The sequence below is a fragment of the Budorcas taxicolor genome, chromosome 4, assembly GCF_023091745.1.
Source record: "Budorcas taxicolor isolate Tak-1 chromosome 4, Takin1.1, whole genome shotgun sequence".
Lineage (NCBI taxonomy): Eukaryota > Metazoa > Chordata > Mammalia > Artiodactyla > Bovidae > Budorcas > Budorcas taxicolor.
This window is the reverse complement of record NC_068913.1, coordinates 34,785,033-34,792,240: the sequence shown is the minus strand read 5'-3', so window position 1 is coordinate 34,792,240 and position 7,208 is coordinate 34,785,033.

Genomic DNA, 7,208 nt, shown 5'->3' with positions numbered 1-7,208 from the left:
AAATTCTCCAAGCCAGGCTTCAGCAATACGTGAACCGTGAACTTCCTGATGTTCAAGCTGGTTTTAGAAAAGGCAGAGGAACCAGAAATCAAATTGCCAACATCTGCTGGATCATGGAAAAAGCAAGAGAGTTCAGAAAAACATCTATTTTTGCTTTATTGACTATGCCAAAGCCTTTGACTGTGTGGATCACAATAAACTGTGGAATATTCTTCAAGAGATGGGAATACCAGACCACCTGACCTGCCTCTTGAGAAACCTGTATGCAGGTCAGGAAGCAACAGTTAGATTTGGACATCGAACAACAGACTGGTTCCAAATAGGAAAAGGAGTCCGTCAAGGCTGTATATTGCCACCCTGCTTATTTAACTTCTATGCAGAGTACATCATGAGAAACGCTGGGCTGCAAGAAGCACAAGCTGGAATCAAGATTGCTGGGAGAAATATCAATAACCTCAGATATGCAGATGACACCAGCCTTATGGCAGAAAGTGAAAAGGAACTCAAAAGCCTCATGATGAAAGTCAAAGAGGAGAGTGAAAAAGTTGGCTTAAAGGTCAACATTCAGAAAACGAAGATCATGGCATCTGGTCCCATCACTTCATGGCATATAGATGGGGAAACAGTGGAAACATTGTCAGACATTGTTTTGGGGGGCTCCAAAAATCACTGCAGATGGTGACTGCAGCCATGAAATTAAAAGATGCTTACCCCTTGGTAGAAACGTTATGACCAACGTATATTCAAAAGCAGAGACATTACTTTGCCGACTAAGGTCTGTCTAGTCAAGACTATGATTTTTCCAGTAGTCATGTATGGATGTGAGAGTTGGACTGTGAAGAAGGCTGTGCACCGAAGGATTGATGCTTTTGAACTGTGGTATTGGAGAAGACTCTTGAGAGTCCCTTGGACTACAAGGAGATCCAACCAGTCCATTCTGAAGGAGATCAGCCCTGGGATTTCTTTGGAAGGAATGATGCTAAAGCTGAAACTCCAGTACTTTGGCCACCTCATGCGAAGAGTTGACTCATTGGAAAAGACTCTGATGCTGGGAGGGATTGGGGGCAGGAGGAGAAGGGGACGACAGAGGATGAGATGACTGGATGGCATCACGGACTCGATGGATGTGAGTCTGGGTGAACTCTGGGTGTTGGTGATGGACAGGGAAGCCTGGCATGCTGCGATCCATGGGGTTGCAAAGAGTCAGACATGACTGAGTGACTGAACTGAACTGAACCTGGAGTAACTTTGGGCAGCCTGTATATTGAAGCTCAGGGTTGTGTTCCTGTGTTGCTGGAGAATTTGCATGGTAGGTCTTGCTTTGGAACTTGTTGACCCTTGGGTGGTGCTTGGTTTCAGTGTAGGCATGGAGGCATTTGATGAGCTCCTGTTGATTAATGTTCCCTAGAGTCAGGAGTTCTCTGGTGTTCTGAGCATTTGGACTTAAGCCTCCTGCTTCTGGTTTTTAGTCTTATATTTACAGTAGCCTCAAGACTTCTCCATATATACAGCATCATTGATAAAACATCTAGGTTAAAGATGAAAAGTTTCTCCACAGTGAGGGACACCCAGAGAGGTTCATGAAGTTACATGAAGAAGAGAAGAGGGAGGAGGGAGTTAGAGGTGACCTGAATGAGATGAGGTGGAATCAAAAGAGGAGAGAGCAAGCTAGCCAGTAATCACTTCCTTATGCGCACTCCACAGTCTGGTCCGTTCAGATTGTTCATGGAGTTACACAGAGAAGAGAAGAGGGAGGAAGGAGACAGAGGTGGCCAGGAGGATAAAGGGGGGAAGGAAAGGAGAGAGACAGATCCAGCCAGTAATCAGTTCCTTAAGTGTTCTCCACCGTCTGGAACACACAAAGAGATTCACAGAGTTGGGTACAGAAGAGAAGGGGGAAGGAGGAGATAGAGTCAAGCTGGTGGAGAAAAAGAAGAGTCCAGAGGGGGAGAGAGCAGTCAAGCCAGCAATCTCACCCCCAAGTAAAAATGGGTACTGAAGATTAGGTTCTTAAAGGCACAAAATTGATAACAAATACCAAAAAGCAAAGATTAAAAATCTAGAGTAGAGGTTGGATTTTCAAAAATACAATATTAAAGATAAGAAAAAAAACAAAGTCAGAAAAATTATTAAATATATATGAAGTTTGCTTTAAAAGAATAAGTTCTATTTTTTTGAAAAGTAATAGTAGATTATAAAATTAAAATTAAAAGAGTAATAGAGGACTTAAAAATGTAAAAAAGATTTTTAAAAAGAATGATAGCAAAAATATTAAAAACGTATCTAGGACTTTCTCTGGTGTTGTTGTGGGCAGTGTGGTATCAATTCATTATTGGATAGTTCCTTGGTCCGGCTTATATTTCGCAAGATCTATAGGCCCCTTAGAAAGACAATGCCAAAGAATGCTCAAACTACCACACAACTGCACTCATCTCACACACTAGTAAAGTAATGCTCAAAATTCTCCAAGCCAGGCTTCAGCAATACGTGAACTATGAACTTCCTGATGTTCAAGCTGATTTTAGAAAAGGCAGAGGAACCAGAGATCAAATTGCCAACATCCACTGGATCATGGAAAAAGCAAGAGAGTTCCAGAAAAACATCTATTTCTGCTTTATTGACTATGCCAAAGCCTTTGACTGTGTGGATCACAATAAACTGTGGAAAATTCTGAAAGAGGTGGGAATACCAGACCACCTGACCTGCCTCTTGAGAAACCTGTATGCAGGTTAGGAAGCAACAGTTAGAACTGGACATGGAACAACAGACTGGTTCCAAATAGGAAAAGGAGTACGTCAAGGCTGTATATTGTCACCCTGCTTATTTAACTTTTATGCAGAGTATATCATGAGAAACACTGGGCTGGAAGAAGCACAAGATGGAATCAAGATTGCCAGGAGAACTATCAAAAACCTCAGATATGCAGATGACACCACCCTTATGGCAGAAAGTGAAGAGGAACTCAAAAGCCTCTTGATGAAAGTGCAAGAGGAGAATGAAAAAGTTGGCTTAAAGGTCAACATTCAGAAAACGAAGATCATGGCATCCGGTCCCATCACTTCATGGGAAATAGACGGGGAAACAGTGGAAGCAGTGTCAGACTTTATTTTAGGGGGCTACGAAATCACTGCAGATGGTTACTGCAGCCATGAAATTAGAAGACGCTTACTTCTTGGAACGAAAGTTATGACCAAATTAAATAGCATATTCAAAAGCAGAGACATTACTTTGCCAACAAGAGTCCGTCTAGTCAAGGCTATGGTTTTTCCAGTGGTCATGTATGGATGTAAGAGTTGGACTGTGAAGGAAGCTGAGTGCTGAAGAATTGATGCTTTTGAACTGTGGTGTTGGAGAAGGCTCCTGAGAGTCCCTTGGACTGCAAGGAGATCCAACCAGTCCATTCTGAAGGAGATCAGCCCTGGGATTTCTTTGGAAGGAATGATGCTAAAGCTGAACCTCCAGTACTTTGGCCACCTCATGCAAAATGTTGACTCATTGGAAAAACCCTGATGCTGGGAGGGACTGGGGGCAGGAGGAGAAGGGGATGACAGAGGATGAGATGCCAGGATGGCATCACCGACTTGATGGATGTGAGTTTGAGTGAACTCCGGTAGTTGGTGATGGACAGGGAGGCCTGGCATGCTGCGATTCATGTGGTCGCAAAGAGTCAGACACGACTGAGCAACTGAACTGGACTGATAGGCCTCTTCCTATGTAGTCGGTACTAACTACAGGGTTTTAATCTATTGCATCTGTCCCTTCCAAGGCGGTTCCCTCTGTTTTTTCTCTTCTGTTTGCTGGTCTCTTCAGTGTCTGATTTCTGCCCCGGCCCAAGTGGACGGTCGTAGACGCTTTTTAGGCTCACTTGTTCAGTCACGCTGTGGGGAGGGAGGGACACTGCATATAAATAACACTGGCATGTGCTCACAGTGTCTCGGCCACAATGGGCCTGCCCCCGCTCATGGCATGTGTGATTTCCCTGTCACACTGCGCAGGCTCTAGGTTGCTCCACTGAGAACAGTTTGAGGCCGGCCCTGGGCTGCATGGACCTCCCAGGCCTAAGCTGCTCAGGTTCAGGCACTTGGGTAGTCCTCAGAGGTGCAGACTCGGTTTTTGCGCCTGTGTTTTGTGCCCTACCCAGGTTCGAGCAGCTCAGGTGATGAGGTGTTTGGCGAGCGCGGTTGCTTCGACTTATTGCCTCCCCCGTCCCTGCCACTCGGTTTTCTGGGTGTACAACCAGCACACCTTCTCAGATGCATTTTGACCGTGCAGAACCCCAAGAAGTCTTAGTTAGCAAAGAAGCCTGCTTGCAGTTTGATAGATAATGCCTCTCTGGGGCTGCAATTTCCCCCTTCCAGCTCTGGCTGCCTGTCACCGGAGGGGGATGGTCTGCAGTGGGCTAGCTCTGTTCAGGCCTTTGTTCTGTAAGCGGGCCTTGTGGTGTCTTAGGTTAGAGCTTTTCCCGTGGTAGCTATCCCACAGTCTGGTTTGCTAGCCCAAGTTAGTTCCCTCAGATTGCCCTTGGAGCATTCAGCCTGGTCCCTACTCTAAACAATGCAGCCCGCACCTCCCTGCCCATCCCCCACTTGCTAGTGGTGGGTACAGGCATCTGCGCTGCTTCTCCACTGGGGGAAATACCATTGGGCACATAATCTGTGGGTTTAAATTATTTATTTATTTTTCCTCCCAGGTATGTTGCCCTCTGTGCTTCCAAGGCTCGCCACAGACTCGGCAGTGAGAGTGTTTCCTGGTGTTTGGAAACTTCTCTCTTTTTAAGACTCCCTTCCCGGGGTGGAGCTAAATCCCCTACCTCTTTTGTCTCTTCTTTAATCTTTTATATTTTTTCCTACCTCCTTTCGAAGACGCTTGGCTGCTTTTCTAGGTACCTGATGTCCTCTGCTGGCATTCAGAAGTTGTTTTGTGGCATTTACTCAGTGTTTAAATGTTCTTTTGATGAATTTGTGGGGGAGAAAGTGGTCTCCACCATCTTAGGACCGCCTCCTGCATAATATTAAGATCTTTTCTTTGTTTCCCCCCCCCCCCAACATTCAGACATTCCTTAAGCCCATAAATTTCACTTCTAAATTGGTGGAAAACAATGTTTTTACATAATACAGTGAAGATTATCACTGTCCTAAGCTTGTTGTATAGTAAGAAGGAAAATTCCAGCCAAAAGTGTAGATCTTTTCTCAAGTTATGTACACACACACACACACACACACACACACACACACACACACATGTATGTGGGTTTCCCAGGTGGCACTAGTGGTACAGAACCCTCCTGCCAATGTGGGAGATGTAAAAGATGTGGGTTTGATCCCTGGGTCAGGAAGATAACCTGAAGGAGGGCATAGCAATCCATTCCAATATTCTTGCCTGAAGAATCCCATTGACAGAGGACCCTGGTGGGCTACAGTCCATATGGTCACAAGGAGTTGGACACAACTGAAGGACCTTAACACACGCACACATATATGACTTCTCTGAGAGCTCGGTGATAAAGAATCTGCCTGCCAATGCAGGAGACGTGGGTTAAATCTCTGGTCCAGGAAGATCACCTGGACAAGGAAATCGCAATCCACTGTAGTATTCTTGACTGGAGAATCCCATGGACAGAGGAGCCTGGTGTGCTACAGTCCATGGGGTCGCAAAGAGTCAGACACAGCTCAGTGACTGAACAACAACAACAACATATACTCCTGGAAACTGGTCTTAGAAAAATAATTCTAAATACAAAAAGGTTTATGACAGACTTGATTATTAGAATGTTGTTTGAAATACAAATAATTATCCAACAATATAGGAACAAAAGTAAATTATGATTTGTGACTACTTTCATATGTAAGAGGACTATGGAGTAATATAGCAAGAGTTTATCGTGCAAATAAGTAAAAACACAGGATACAGGATTGTTTTTACCATACTATTACAATTGTATAATACTGCTTGCACATTATGAAAAGCCCTGAATATCTGGGTAAAGAAAATGTGAATTATTATTTCCAAAATTTACAAATATATATGTTCTATTATTCTATAAGTAGCATGATGTATTTCTGTAAGTGTGACACTATAAAAATTTATTGAAAATAAAACTTGTGCTTTTAGTTTTTGACTTCTATAGAGTTTTATCAGATTACAAGGAATTGTCATTTAGAATGAAGAATTTGTATAACAATATCATTTTCTGTTTAAATATTTGATTGTATGTTATGTGTAAGCCATCATGCTATGTGGCACAGCTTCTGTGGCAGACAACAAGGAATAAAATTTTGTCTTTTGCGTGAAGAAATTCACAATTAGTGAATAAATATAATCTTGCCATACAATAACATTTTTGTAGTTAAATTTAGCACAGATTGTTATATTATGGACAATTCAGATAATGAATTTGTCTGATAAAGAAAGATAGATGTTCTGTTCAATATGGAACTAATACAATTCTGTGTTGAAAAAAAAATTCAATGTTAAAGTCAAATTTATAAAAATCTTGCCAAGCCATGTAACAGAGTTTTGGAGAAACTAGCTGAATCCAGATTTGATGTTCTGGTAGAACATCCAGGAAGAACCATTAATAATAATAGCTTACAATTGTTGAACAATTACTATACACTACACCTTGTCTTGGAGAAGGCAATGGCACCCCACTCCAGCACTCTTGCCTGGAAAATCCCATGGACGGAGGAGCCTGGTGGGCTGCAGTCCACGGGGTTGCAAAGAATCAGACACGACTGAGCGACTTCCCTTGCACTTTTCACTTTCATGCATTGGAGAGGGAAATGGCAACCCACTCTGGTGTTCTTGCCTGGAGAATCCCAGGGACGGGGGAGCCTGGTGGGCTGCCGTCTATGGGGTCGCACAGAGTCGGACACGACTGAAGCGACTTAGCAGCAGCAGAAGCACACCTTGTTTTAAGAGCTTCTCTTGTTTTCCATTTAATCTTCCCCCAAACCCTATGAAAAAAGTGCTGTCATCATCATCCCATGTTTAGAAGTCAGAGAATAGATGTATTTAGAAATTATGTAATTTTCACAAGTCACATAGTATTAATACATGAAGGACCATGCCGAGAGCTATCACATAACTTCATGATAAAGTTAAATTGTCTGAGGAAGTTTCCGTGGGCCATATTCACTGCATCCTTCATTCAAAAAGTAACAAAAAACATGGCACAGATGAGATTCAGCACTTTCAGGGTGGTATAG